General features: G+C 39.9%; 1 protein-coding gene across 1 annotated transcript in view; it reads left to right on the forward strand.

Moving 5' to 3' along the window:
* LOC114434560 (inactive N-acetylated-alpha-linked acidic dipeptidase-like protein 2) overlaps positions 1 to 15,653 on the forward strand; it is a 202,781-nt gene that overhangs the window by 79,273 nt on the left and 107,855 nt on the right. The window lies entirely within an intron of this gene.

Genomic DNA, 15,653 nt, shown 5'->3' on the forward strand with positions numbered 1-15,653 from the left:
ATATCTTTCTGCATCTCTGTGACTCTTTACTACTGTATTTAAATCACCCTTCCCAGGATGACTGACCCATCCAACCCTGAGTCTTGTCCCCACTTCCTGTTTTTTTCTGCCCGGTCTGGTCAAGAGGGATCTGTCATTACCGCTGAAGTATCTTTAGTCCTTGTAAGAGTCCCAGTACCACAGTGGCAGGACCCAGTAGAGCCTCACACCAGATGTCTGGGCCACATGTGTAAGAGTGTGTACTTGGATGTGTGTGTTGGGGTGTATTTAAGCAGAGGAGAGAGAGAGAGAGACAGATGCTGGCTGTCTGCTCTCTCTCACCAGTTGCAATGCTCACAGGTCCCCTGTGCTAGTACAGCTCAGAAGTACAGAAGATGTGGAAGGACACCTCATTACTCATATCAACCATACACTTTATTCAGCTGCCAGACAGCTGCTTAGATTAAAAGGCTGTTTTTGTGATTTTTTTTATTATTTATTTCAATAAAACCAATAATGAGGATTTAATTAAAGTTTAGAGTGCATTGATATTTCCTTTTTGGCTGTTTTCAGAATGGTTTAAACAAATTAGAAATTCCATTAATAATAAATGGTATTCTTTTTCAATAGTTTTATATTGCTTTATATTCCTCGTTGAATAATTACCTCAGAGTGTAGTTTTATTAGCACTGACAGCCATAGCTGAGCTGGATATAAGAAATAAAAAAAAGGTTGAAGAATCTAGTAAAATAATGCAGCTGTATGGAAACAGGATGTGATGGAGACAGAAGGCTGCTGCACAGAGGACTATTCTGGCCTCAGTTTACTGGGCTCCAGGTGAGCTATCTGTGCAATTATTTCCTTTGGATATCACATCATTGTTCACAAATAGGACTAAGTGGTACAATCCACCACTTCATAGATGAGTTTTAAAGTGCAAAGCATGATTAAAGGGGCACATGTTTAGTGTATTTAACATGCTAAGATAATAAAAGTCCTCTGTGACAAGAAATTCATTTCAAACTCTTGATAGTATAGCTACAGTCTATTAAAACTACAGAACAGTTAGAGGAGAGCAGCTGAGGACAGCAGAGAGTCAATTAGAACACAAGTACATGCTCATACACAAGCTGCACATTTCTCCACACTGCTACACAAGTGATTCTGACTCTTAATTTACTCTAATATGCAGGCCGTCCAGAAGTCATTAACCTGCAAATAAAGACATCTCTGTAATGAAAATCTAGACAGCAAGAAGAAGGGAAATACTTGCACTGGATAGCCAACAGATCAGCGGCCGTATTCACTAAGAATCGAAGAATCCTCTGGGAGAATCTCATCTTAACCTAAAGAAAAGGACTGACTAAGGACTGTTGGGGTGTTTGCACACTCGGTCCCTTTCAGCCCTCTAAATGAACTCAGATCAGTCCAACCATACCCAGACCCCTTTAGCGAACTGTACCGCTAACTTTTTAGCGAACTGTACTGAGACCACCTCGGGAGGTTTGCTGTAGATTGGTCAGGTGACTGTAGCCGGGAGAAACTCAGCGGTAGACTTTTGTAGCAACAAAGTTCTTCTCCACCATTCTTTGTAGTCGCCTCAATCACTTTTTGTGCTCATATGTAATATGAATAACTCTATTTCCCCTATGAATGCTAATTTAACAAGAAAAACAGGAGGGCAAGCACAGCAGCAGACATTTGCTTCAAGTGAAAACCACCCAGATTTCAGTGCAGTGGGGGTCTGGCAGCTCTAGAGCAGTGTTTTTCAACTCTGATCTCTAACAGCACATACATTTTCACTTAATTAATTTGTCTTAGTTTATCTATGCCAGTAACGTATAAGGACGGTCATTGTGTTGGTCCGGTATGCGAGTGCACATGTCTTGTAGTCTCAAATGATGATGTGATCATCAACACAAAGGGCTTAGATGTAAATAAACCTAAATGATATTAACAATTACAAATATCTCTTTCCTTTATATTTTTGATATGTTAATCTATTGATATCTTAAAACTAAAAATGTGATAAATATGATGTAGCCCTACTGTCTGCAGCGACCACTTACTGAACAGGCGGTCTAATAATAATTGATCTAATAATGGCGATCACTCCACTTAACAGCGGTCAGCTGTCTTTCTTCAGCTTCTTTGGTTGAACATTCCCATGGTCAAGATGAAAATTGCATCCATTAGTGCAATAATGTAAGCGCACATTATTCAAATGCAAGCGCAGCCGTTTCCCATGAGGAGGTGCTCCTTTAAGGGCAGCACAGTTGTTTTTCAGTGTCGTTTTCAGAACATCTGTGCTGAATGAAGGAGGCATCGCTGCGTCTCCTGCTGGCAACAGGAAGATTTGTACATACATGGAAATTTGTAGTCATGTCATGAGTACTCCCCAAACACTCTTTTACAAAACTGTAAAAAAAAATACAGTTTACGGAAATGTAGGCTGTTTTTACCCCCTAAAACGGAGCCCCCGCTGTTCTGTGAAAAGCTGTTACACGGCACCTGTTTTGCCTGGGCTGAATCGCTTTTACCGTTTAGGTCCTTGGGTGTTTTAAAGAGCTTCAAAACACACTCACTTCTCTGTGGTGTCAACAGTGCCTCCGTTTTGAAATGGGGGGAAAAAATAAGACACAAGAAGCTGTCAGCGTTGCTCCCAGGTGGAAATGCTGCCAGTGGAAGAGCTGTTTGGAGTAAATGTAATTCCACTGTTTGCCAGGGCTCTATATAATGCCCCCCTTAGACTTTCTCAGTGCATTGTGTGGACTTTGCTGTCTCCTCTCTCCACCCCCCACCCCCCTTCCCCTCCTCCTCCTCCTCCTCCTCCTCCTCTCTCAGCTTGTTAATTTGACTCTATCATGTAGCGTCGTAGCACTGCTGTGTGGCCGTACACTGCCTGCAAAACCACACATGCATACATGCTATTTCTGCTTCTAATGCATCTTGCGTGTCAGTGTGTGGGAAATCGAGAATGCATACAGAACTCAGGTTTTTAAAGTTAGGTTGTGTGTGTATTCCCCACGTGTTTCTCACATGTCTGTGAATGTCACAGAGTGTGCTGCGTTAATGAAAAAGAAATGCAGATTCCTGCAGAGCCCCCAGTGTTTGCTCGGATGTCATCGGCAGGTGTTGGCTGTCAGGTTCACTCCACTTTGCTCCAGCATTCATCTTGTCTGAAATGCTGCTGCTGCAGCATTCATTTATTCTTGGAAGAGATGCCACAGCTTGGATTTCCTGGCTTGCCCTATAACTGTCTTGACACTTGGTATGAAAGCTGAACCGGGGCCAACATAAAAAGTGTTTGTGTAGTTGAAGTTGCTAATGAATGCAGCTTTGTTTGTGTGTTTTAGTGCGTAAAAGCTTGATTAGCAGTTAAACTGCAGGTATACCGATTCACTATAATGGATTAAAACAACCATACATTTGACAGGCAGTGCAGCGAGGGAAGCACATGCTTATAAGCTCAGCCAGATATGTTCATGTCTTCTGGTCAGTCAGTCAATCAGTAGTGTGTGCAAATCCCATTAACTTCCCAGAACTATACGATATTAATTATTGTTAAACACTTTCCTAAAAATAAATTTTTTGCACACACATTACATATTTAAAAAAAAAACAAAAAAAAAAACTACAAATTCTTCTCTCCTCAGTGCAACTAGCAAGCAATGCCTGACCTCATACCACTGTGACCAGATCTGCTGGCTTTCATGTGCAGACTTTTTTTAAACGAAGTATCGAATATGTAAAATACCTAAAATACGCGACAAAAATATTGTCCAATGTGTTATATGAACTGTTGTGTTAGTAATGATAATAACAGTCTAGGGAGCAGCAAGGGCAGCTCAAATCTTAATAGTTCATTGTTGGTTAACACGTGCCTAAAACAAGCTAAAGCTAAATTATAAAGCAGTTTGCCAAATAAGTGCCATTGATTATAGTTTGTTCATTTTATTAGTTGATTAATCGTTTCAGTAATAAATTGATTTATCCATTATCCAAGCAGTCATTACATCTAGCCATAATACAGTAAGTCCACTTATCCTTCTACAATTTATGCTGTAAGCTCAACTTTATCTTAAATTAACTACATAATGGCTTGCTACTCGTACTAGAGCATGCTTCTGTGTATCTTAGCTGTAAAAACGGACGGTTAATGAGGTAATGATTAACTGAGCTGATTCTGTTAAGATTCATAAAGAGATTTTTTTTTTTTTTTTGGGTGTCATTAGCGCTACAGATGCAGCTGTTGGACGTGCTTCTGTTCATTCTAACAATAAGGCAATCTGCCTAAAAGACATGCCATGCTCCTAACTCAGGAGACAGCAGAACACAAGAGGGAAATAGACACTGTGTTCTTCCTTTGTGAGAAAAATAATTGTCTCTGGCACATTTCTCTATCAGATGTGTCATGTCTTTTGCCAAGTTGTTGCCCCTGGTAGTGAGGCAATTTCCTCTCGCTTTTGAATGTAGCTGGCTGCCATGTGTGCGGTTTGTCTACCGCAGATTTATTTGTTGTATCCCCTCGCTGTGTTTAACAAATGAGAACTGCTGGTCATCAGTTCGTGATTGCTCTCTGTACGTGCTCCCTTTGATATTATACACACACACACACAGCTTGTGTGTATGGAGGCGGCAACTGTGTTAACCTTTAAAATGCATTGCTTCTAATCTGATGTAGCCAAATGGAGAATGTTCAAGCCGTTGCACCGTGTTAGTTTTTGAACAGGGTGACAGGTGGGTCTTTTTACACAGGGTCCCTTGGGTTATTTGGATACCTCTGCTGGATTCAAATGAACTCAATGAATGGAAAATGTATTCATTAGCATATTGATTTAAATACAAGGTTGGAACACATCTATTTTTTTTCTCTTTAGATAGGCAATCATAGTCATGGTGGTTGTTCATCTGCATGATAGGCTGTGATAGTAGGGTCTGTGCGGTTGGTTTCTGCACACACTCTTCCTCACCTTTTTTTGCACAGTAGTGGAAGTTGTACATCATCATCATCATTATCATTTAAAGGCCTGTGTTATGTTCAGTGGGTTGTAGCGCCTACCTTCAGTACCAGTGTTAACTTACGCAAAGTATGGCCCTGTTTATACTGCATGTGCCTATGTAGAAGTGTTCCTATTATAGTTTTTTTTTTTTTTTTTCTGTGAATAAGCGTCCACAAATCATTTCATCTGCACTGGCACACACTTTTTATACATATTTATAGTCAGGTCCCCTGTAGTTAGCCTGGCCAGCCATCTTAATTCTTTTTTCTGTTCTATTCGAAGAATTAGTCCGGTCTCTGTGGATTTGAGTTGGATTTTCAGAGGGCAGTACCAACAGTTGCAGAATAAACTCCCTCTGGATGCAATTGGATAGTCATATAAACAATCAGAGAAACAAAGCATTTTGTTATGGCTCAATAAGACCACAACAAAAAAAGACATGCTGCGAGCTTTGCCAAATCTAACCAAAGCAGAAACAATTTACAAGATTAGAGTGTGAAAGGAAGCAGATCTATGGCCGTGTGAATGTGTGTATGTTACATGTTGTAAGTGAAAAACAAACAAAAAAAAATAACCTAACAAGAGAAAGGTGGAGTTTAAGATCACTGGCCAGGTGCTCTGTGTTACTAATCTGATCAACTCCACCCTAGATACAAACCTGCAACCCAAAACGCCACAGCAGCACTGTATACCACCCAATAGGCCTTGTGGCCATCAGCCTATAAAATCTTAGAAATGTGTTTTTAGAAATGTATTAAATATTAAAACAAGATCTTGTACACTCCTATACAAGTTTGTAAAACAGAACCCGGTTCGATTGGTACAGTAGGATATTATTGAGTGGGATGTCCAACTCAACAAAGATTGCAGACTTAAAGAAAGAATGTTTGCAAAGTTGAACGGTTGTCAAGGCTACCAAGCAGCCACATCTGCCACTGAAAAATAAAACCAACACAGAAGCTTTGAGACCAGATCAGCTCATAATATTCTAAGCTGACTAACCAAGCTAGGTAGCCAAAAAAATGAAATAGATTTTCATAAATAATATGAGGTGATATGGGTCAGGGTTAAATCCCCATAGACCTACCAGCTAAAACTTAATGTTTCATGCTCCGTGTGAAGCCTGAAAAGAGAACTCCCCACAGCCTTTGTTTATGCACATAAATGTGATCACATTTAAAAACTTTAAATTGTGCTTAAACTTATATTTACAAGCAAAAATGAGAAGAATTAATTTTGTCAGCAAAAGCAGTGGTTTGTTTTGGCAACTGTCTGGATGGTTATTGCCAAATGCCCTGTAGTAGTCGGGTCACCATACAAGCAACTCAGGCTTCCATTCTCATGGTGAAAATAATAGCAAAATTGTATTGAGTCTTTTTAAGAATTGCAGTGAGCATCCAATTAGTCAGGCTTTGCATGAAACCATATCAATTGTACTTTAAGGTTTAATGCAGTTTGCCCACACAGTTCTCAGCCTTCTGTGTGAAGTGAGGCTCACACCACGTCTGACCATCTAGTTTGAAGGTGAAAGCAAACTTTCAGTGAGTTCTCATCAGGAATTAACTAACAGAGTTTCCAGGAGAAAGTACTTTCTCCTTTCATTCTGCTGAGAGTTGGACTTTGCTGGATTCATTACAGTTAATTGGCTGTTTAGTTGGACACTACTGAAAAGTTGAATGTGGGAGCAGCAGCTGTAGCATTAGCATCGGCGCAGGCTGAATTATGCATGGAGGTTAACGCTTCTGAAAGCCTTTTCTTATGATTTATTAATGTCCGCTCGCTGATAGGGGATGGATTAAGTCTTTGGGACGGACACCTCGACATATTCACGATGGACGTGGCGGGGGGAAAAAAAAGGATGTAAATCAAAATTATGATTGCATCAACACTTATGTAACAGTGTGTGAGTGTAAGGTTTCATACGCTGGCTTGATCTTTATTTTCATTGTTGTCCTTTAAAGCAGCATGAGTAGAAATAAGAGAATAGTGTGGTAGAGTGCAGCAGCAACACTCTGTTTGTATCCGGTTTCCTTGTTCAGGGTTTGTCTTCCCAACGACGGGAAATCAATCAATATCTCTCTACTCAATCCTTGTGGATTGCTGTCTGTGCTGTCTTATTTACCTCTGATGGTATGCGTCCACACAATCTTTGCTTTACATTCTTCCTATATATTGTCTGTTGGCTGTAAAAATGCCATGGAATGCATTCTGACAGCTTCATGTAGCACCTTACAAATCTGTAGCATGTACCACACATTTGGTCAGCTGATGTCAAATTTAGAAAAAGCATTCCTGCAGATATTTCATATATACATTTGCTGTTTTTGACATGCGGTGCAATGTTAGTGTGGTGCATTTGCATTGCTGCATGTTTTGTTCACACACACATCTTACTGGTATAGAAATGTTGTTTAACCTCTCTAAGTTTCAGGGCCACTTAAAGTTACCTTTGTATAGTTTCAGCCCTATTAATAGGTCTGAAAGAGTTCCAGCAGTGGAAACAGACCATTTTCTGCTTTGCTATTAAAAGGAGCCGCCCATGCCCCGTGATATTAGAAAACAGCTTATTATCCTACTTATAACTCCTTGACTTTTTAGTGCTACCATGTACAATAAAACTCCTCACGTCCACATTTTAAAAGATCTTCCCAGGATTCTTACTGCTCAGGCTCAGTCTGTAGTCTTAGTGAAGATTCTCAAACGTTGACTGGTCTTAAAAGTATTAGTATTGTTCTGTCTTTCAATAAAGCTTCTGTAATGCTGTATTTTTGTCTTTATTTAAGTGAAGACATTTTACCATATCTCTGATTTGAATCGCCTGTTATCTGAACCTGAGCGTACTTACAGACTTCTGACTGCATGCAGATATGCACACATAATGAGCAATGCATTTTAATGGGATCTTCAGACATCAGAATGTTTCATAATCATAATTTCTTTCATAAGATACTGGATGCACAAGGTATAAAGAATGTGCTTTGAATACTACCTCATCTGATTACTCATTTCTGTCCTGATGAAATCAAAACATGTTCAATACAACAGTAAGGTGTCATCCCAATGTACACACACAAACAACAAACATCATTAGTTGATAGATATTAATATAAATAAGCAAAATATCAATATTTATTATTATTATTATGGTAAAATTCATTGTGGTGTTTGACTGTAACTTTTCTGTAGCTCTCAATAGTCCCAGATCACGCCGGCGTGATTGTATTACGTGACATTTTCAACACGTCGTAACAGAAAAACCCTGCCATCTACAATGCTGTCGATCTTTTCCATCGACTCTTTCCATCTTTGGAAAGTGCAGATTTCGAACGTTCACCCAGTTTTTATTTTATGTTGATACACCCAGTAAAACCAGAGATACGATACGTTTTATTTCGAGTATTTGTCAGAGCATAAAAGTGCGATCAGAGCGCTCGGCAGGCGTTGGATTTCTCTCGCCGTGCTCGTCAATTTTAGTCTTTTTACAAGTCGGTCAGATATAAATAGTAGATAAATAGTATTTTTTTCCATTCGGATTTAGTGATTTTTGTTTGTTTTGGGGCCCAATATGTTAATAGAGTAGGTTAAACCTAAAAATAATGATCAGATCTTATAGGTGAGGTTGTGCTGAAAAAGGATACCAAACATGGGTATGGTAATATTTTCAATGTGGGATATTAAGACAAAACCAAAAGCATTCATAAATGGCCAGAATAGGCCCAGACTTGTGAAGGTTAATGTGTTATCCTGCACAAATCCTTTTGAGCAACAGACAGAGACAGCTTGTTGAGCCAGTTCAAAGGGTTAACTGTATGAGTATGGCAACCTTTGTAAAAGATCTTAAATGAAAGAGCAAGGTGCTAATACGAGGCATGCGATATTTAAATGTACACTGTAATCAGTGTTTGTGAGTTCAGGGAGCCCGCAGGATCCACCTCACATCCTCAGGCTCTGCTATAATCCTGTCACACTGTCACAGCAGCTAAATCTGCCACCTGTGTCATACACGATCCCATTATCTTCCTTTTACAATCTAAACACCACTAGTGGCGCCTGACATCATGTTGGAAAGATAGACAGGTACATCCTGTTTGAAATTCCTGTCACACTGGCTTTTGCTGAACTTTGCCTTACAGCCTATTTCATAGCTGATCCATCATGCATGTCAAGTGTGAGTGTGTGTGTTTAACCCACTAAAGGACACAGTTGGCCTTCATTACACCACTTCCTGTCCCCCAAAATGCTTTGCTTTCCCTTTTTTTTCCTGGTGTGTTCAAGGTTTGCATGTGGGTGGATGGGTGGATGGGGGGAGGACGTTGAATGTGCAGCAGAGCTTCAAATTGGCTCTCCTCGCCTCATGTCAAGAGCCACGGTTGTCAGAGGTAATAGACATGCTAAATAGCACGGCGAGCGCGCACATTCCAGGCGGCGACTTCGCGTCTCAGCACTCGGTCAATAACATTATGGAAATATGCGGTGGATTCTTTGGGTCTCGCTGTTTGAGTTGGATAACAAGGCAGTCCGATGAGCCTGTTAGCACAGCGACAGTGACAGAATGAGGTGTTTGTATTGTCATACGCTGCATCACAGAAGGGAGAGAAGTAAAGAGGAAGATGTACTGTAGACACATGAAGAAACGCAGGGGGAGACGTAGAAAGCGCGAGTGATCAAAGTTTCGCACTCCTTCCTCGTGTTTACTCCATTTACCAAAGGAAACAAATCTTCACTTCTCGCTTTTTTTTTTTTTTTTTTTTTTTGACAGTCAACGTTTGTCAAGTTTAATAGCTTACCAAAACTAACATACTAACTGCGGTGTGAATCCACTGCAATTTTGCATAATTGAGTTCATTTCTCACTCAAGCGTGCACGCACTTGAACGCAGCGTCTCGGGCTTACTTGAAGAGCCACGCCTGGGCCCCCTAGATTTTTTTTTTAGATTTAACATGGTGACAAATTGAGATGTGCCTCATACGCAAGGCATGTTTGCTTAATTGCATTGGCATAATTATTGCTGTTCTCTAGATGATTTTTTTTTCCCACCTGGAGAAGGTGTTATTTTCTGTGTGCCATTTTGATGTGCATGTGTGTAAGAATAGAGTCCAGTGGGAAATTTGAACATCTGTGCCTGGCTGCCTCACTTTGCCCAGGAGAGAACTGAAAATAGAAGGTCTGCCTATAAGGAATCCGCTTCAGCAAGTAGAATGATATAAAGTAGAAAAAAAAATATTAATAATAATAATATAACATATGCTTAACCTGGCAATTACTTATAGATGCGATTCTGCAGTCATTACACTTGAATAAAAGTTAGTCCTATAATTATGTTGTCCTTTATGGGAGAATGCATTAAAAACACAAAAAGGTTCCCTTTGGGACACCATCCACTCAGACCCAGGTGTTATTCTTAACTTTATGTGCATGAATGTATGTGTATATATATATATATGTGTGTGTTTATTAATTGTATCATGTGGAAATTTTAGCATAATAATGTCATTGGTTTAATGAACAAATATGTGACTCCAACCCTGCAGCGGACTTCTTCCAGGAGTGGGTTTGTGTGTGTGTGTGTGTGTGTCCTAACTATTTTCACAAACCCTGCAAACAACAGTGTTGGTTTTACTCATCATTTCAATCACGTCAGTCATTCTCTGGACAGACGCTACACCACCATGCTGTCCCACACACATTGATAATGTTAATGTCCCATTTTTTTTAGTCAAAAATACACATTTTAAAGGCTGGGTCCACATTCATAGATCACAAAAAAAAAGAAGAAAAAATCAGTTGATTCGCCATCCCACTAATGCAAACCCAAAATTAAAGAAGAGCAATGGGTAAAGTGAGCAATGGTGACATGAATGCATGAACACTGGATCGGACTTGGTACTTGATATTCTCTGAATTTCTCTCTGGAGCCATTGTTCTCCTTTTTCCTGTTCAGCAGCCTATAACAAGTCGTTTTCCTTCATGGAGTTTAGTCTTCTTACTCCAAAAAGAAAGCTAGATTGAATGGCAATAAGCACTGAGGCAGAATTAGTAACCAAACCCTCTATCTTAGTTGTATAGTTTCCTCCTCTGCCCAATTACGCTGTATTCCATTTGGGACTCATCTCTCTGCCTCCATGCTTTCTGGCCCTTGCTCCCCACCCCACAACTTATTTGGGATGAGACCCACACTTAAGTCTGGCCAAATGCAAAAGTGTTTTACCCAACAAGGATTTGTTGTGACCACGACCGTGCAGCCTTTTTCCCCCTTCCCGCACACAAATTGATTCCTATTTGAATGTGCAGTAAGGAAGGAGAGGATTACTGACAGGGGTGACAGCCGTCAAAGACATTTTCTCCTCTCTCTACTCTTCTGCCCTCTCTGTGGGTTTATATGCAGTTAGCTGTCATTCAAGTCATCAAATTGCACTCTCACTACCTAAGCGTGTGTTATATGTTTCACCAAATGATATACATTACATGGGTTCATGACTGTGTGGTTAAGTTAGGACAGAATCATCCATGCACGGTCTCAGCACCCGTGACTTTACAATGCAAATTTTGTCATTGAAAGGTGAATGTGAGCCTTTGCATGGATGTCCATGAGGCTGCTCAATGCAAGCACACCAGCTGCATGTGAGCCAGAATTCCAAAACAGACACTGACTCTGTGGGAAGAATGCAGGATCTACGCATATCCACTGTGAAGTCCCCAAAGATTCCCAGCTGTATAAATTGCTTTAACCCTCTGTGTTTTCCACTCCTCAGCGTGTGCTTATTTTTTATTCACTGTAATATAACGCCTTGCACCCCTACAGAAACAGCACAATCATGGCTACAAGGAAAGAAAGCTTGAACGTGCTGTTGTGCACCATCGTGTACAAAAACATATTTTCTTTCATTTTTAATTCTGTTCTGCACTTCTACTGCAGAAATGTTCAACATGTGACTGTCTGTACTTACTACTTGCACTTCGTTTACCCCTTTTGCGCACACACACATTCACACATCTTAAGTTGAGTATCTTGCCCTAGGACACATTGGCCTGCAGCCACGGTTGGGGATCGAACCACTGACCTTCCAGTTGGTGGAAAACCACCACTCTACCACCTGAGCCACCCCTTTTTGTTGCAAATCAATGAATTTGAGGGAATTTTCATTTATTTTGAGTGATATTCTATTGAATTAATTGTGACTAGCAGCAAAACAATATTCTGTATGCCAGGCCGTTAACTATTAAATGGCTAATCACTACCATAAGTATGGGAAATGGGTACCCCCATGTGCCTATCTGTGTCCCTCCTCTCTCACTGGCCAATCAAAAAATAAGAAAAAAAAAACATAAAAGGAAACTATATTCAGTGTCCAATGCTGCTGCTAATGCCAGGATGTGATTCCTTTTCCCCCTTTAAGCTAATCTTACAAATCTAAGAGACATGATGTCAATCAAAGAGGGATAATGGTTATGTTGTAACCTAGCAACAATAATTACTTGGGAGAAGATATCAGAAAATGATGGTGCTTACAGGGCAAAAAAAAAAAAAATAAAAAAAAAAAATAAAACACCTGTGTGTGTTTTCCTTAGAATTTTCTTTGACATCTACACTAGACGATTCAGTCAGATTACACACCTGTCATATGCAGTATCAATTTTACTGTGGCAATTCCATGGACACCAGGTCTCACGAAAACGCTCATGATCAGATGTGACTTCAGGAGGAAAACAACAATGGAGGATGACTGGCGTTGTCAGCTGGCTGTCAATTTCTGGCAACACCTTTTCCTTGTTTGCTTTATTATGGTGTGTCTTGTTTAAGACATTGCAGAGGCACTTCTGTTGTTGCTATAACTCAAAGAGATGGTCTTCTCTACAGTACATCTGCCTTAGATTTTTAGTGGTCACTACCAAGTTGTTTGAACTTTAAAAGCAGGCTATTTGAAGGTATTGCATTGCAGGTCACAAGGTGGGAGCAGTTACATAGTTACATAAATACATTGGGCACAAATCTGTGCTTAAGCTGTGCGTACCATCGCTCGACGCACAGATCTAGGATTCCCACTTTTGTTCTTACTCTGCAAACATATATACAACTGCCTCTGTATACCCACATACATACATGCAGAATGCACTGAACCACAAAAAGAGATTTTATTAACATGTTTTTTAAAATAGTTAATTTACTAATATATTGGCCAAATGTATTAAACAACTATAATATTGACACACTTTCACCCTCACCATTGTGACAACTAAAATATTCAACAATAACAATAACAACAGTCCTAATATACAAAGGAAAATGTGAGAATGGTCAGGTGGGCCTTGTCCTGCACCAGCCTCCTTCTTTGTCTTCTGGTCCTTTTTTTTTTTTTTTTTTGGATCAATTTTACGTCTAACCATTTATTTATTTATTTATTTATTTATTTACTACTCACTAGGGCCACAGTGTGCTTCTCCAGGGATGCTATGTTGTCAGCCTTGGTTATTGCAGTCCAAGTATATATTTTTTCACCATAGTCACCCCAGAGGAGACACTCTTGAAAAGTATTCCTTTTGTGACTTTCACCTTGGTTACAATTTTTTCGATTTCTGTGGTTGTAAAGTTTTTGTTTGTTTTTTGTTTGTTTTTTTTGTTTTTTTTTTGGGCATCGTCGCTTCTGACAAACTGTGAAATTTACTACAGAAACGCCTGATCCATGTGTATGAAATACTCATACGCTTATAAAAACTTTATGTATACGCTCCATCGCTCGTCTTCGTGTGGACGGGACCAACTCCTCCCCTTGTGTAACCACTTTTATTCATGAATCAACTCTCGACAAGTGGCTGAGGATCAGTTGGACAAATATTGAGCCATATGCCCCCTGATTGTTGTGGGGACAAATCTGCCCAAAATCGGACCCAAGCTCATAAACTCATAATGCCAGTGTGTCAGCCTAACAAGGTGTTGGGTACAGGAAAGGTGGAAATGTGCTGGTCATTTGTACAGACTGAAGATGAAGTCGAGACTGCAAAAACTGTTGAACCAATTAGGCCTTCACAAACCCCTGTATGGGAAACACTCATTTGTGAACAAACTCGTTAAAGTTCTCCCAGTTGGCTTGTTTATACAATATGTATGAAGGTTGTATCCTCGCCTCATTCTTCACTTTTCTCTCTGGTTTTTCTCAGACAGTTGTCTTCAGGGATGAAGTAATAAACAGGATTTTAGACACTACAGTGTATTTCTTAGCAAATAAATGGTCTAAATCCCCGCGCTGTTTTCATCTCATTTTACCCCAGGTTCATAGTCTCTTGTATAAATTGGTAATCAGGTGGATTGAGAGCCATGATAAATTCCAGAAAATTGCCCTCAAGTAAGAGCTGTGATGGATCCACGCGAAGCTTTTTTATGACACTCAGGTTATAAGGAGAAAAATAAATGACATTTGTGCCTACAGCAACGCAGTCAGGCATTTAGGCCCAGTTTACTGTGGACTCAAGGAGCCCAGCTTTGATATTTTACGTACACACTCCGAACTATCCCTGTGTAGGGACAATCCAACCATCGGAAGGAAAGAGGCTTTCCCTGTTGGAGTCAAACTAGTCTGTCAAATCAAACAGTTTGTGTTCATCCCTCTCTGACTCATTTCCCCTGTCTGTCAGTGTCATCATGTCTTCTAATCTCCCTCAACCTCTCTCTCTCTCTCTCCCTCTCTCTCTCTTTCGCTCCATAAGCAGCTTTAGAAGCACCACTCTGAGTTGATGCCACTAGCAGAGCATGTCTTTCCTCAGGCTTACACAGCAGCTGCAGTGGGTCTTTAACAGCGCTCCTGTGTATACGGTCAGATAGTCCATACGGTAGCCACTTGTCTGCACTACAAGGATTTAAGTCCCCCGGCGGAGGACTGTAATGCAGTGGTGCCCTCTTGTGAAACATCATCGCATGTTTACTGTATGTTTTTTTTATTCAACACAGTTAATCCATTATTCTCTGCACTGTAAACCAGTGTACTTGGTGGCTACATTTTATTTGATGTTATTTCTCTCTCTCTCTTTACTTTTAATTAAAAGCTAGATTTTTGAATATATAATTTTCTACCTAATCTATAAGTGATAACATTTGCTCACAAGAATATTCCACCCAAATGCAAATATATTTTTGTTAAAAGGGTGACCTTTGACATTCTTTTGTTACAAACATCGTTGATAAATTGCACATTAATATTAAAATTACATCTGAATAACTCTGAATTGTACATTCTTCAGGCTAATCACAGCATGCTGTTGCCCTCATCAGGCTGTTCTATGGTTTAGCTGCTATGAAAAACAGTTCTTGGATCAGCAGTGCATCCCAACACACATCAGCTTTTAGCCAATTTTTGTTTTTTAATTTTTATTAATTTATTTTTGTTTTTACATTTTGCTAGTAGATGTAGGTGACTCTTTGATGTGGGCAGGGCTACTGTGTGGTAGGTATCTGATCTGCGGCTGGCCGGGCTTTTACTTGTAGCTAGCTAGGCAGCTATTAGGCCAAAAAGTATCTCAACTTTACCCAGACAAATATAACACCTGCCCTAAAAGTGGAATAACTTAATCCTCTCTTGGGTTTGGGCTGGATGGCAAGGGGAAGGGTACATTATGTAAGCTTGGACATTTACAAATATTAGTTACTGCCAAGTTTCATTTTCTCTCATTTATTTTAGT

The sequence above is a fragment of the Parambassis ranga genome, chromosome 4 (genome assembly GCF_900634625.1).
Source record: "Parambassis ranga chromosome 4, fParRan2.1, whole genome shotgun sequence".
NCBI classification, from domain to species: Eukaryota; Metazoa; Chordata; class Actinopteri; family Ambassidae; genus Parambassis; species Parambassis ranga.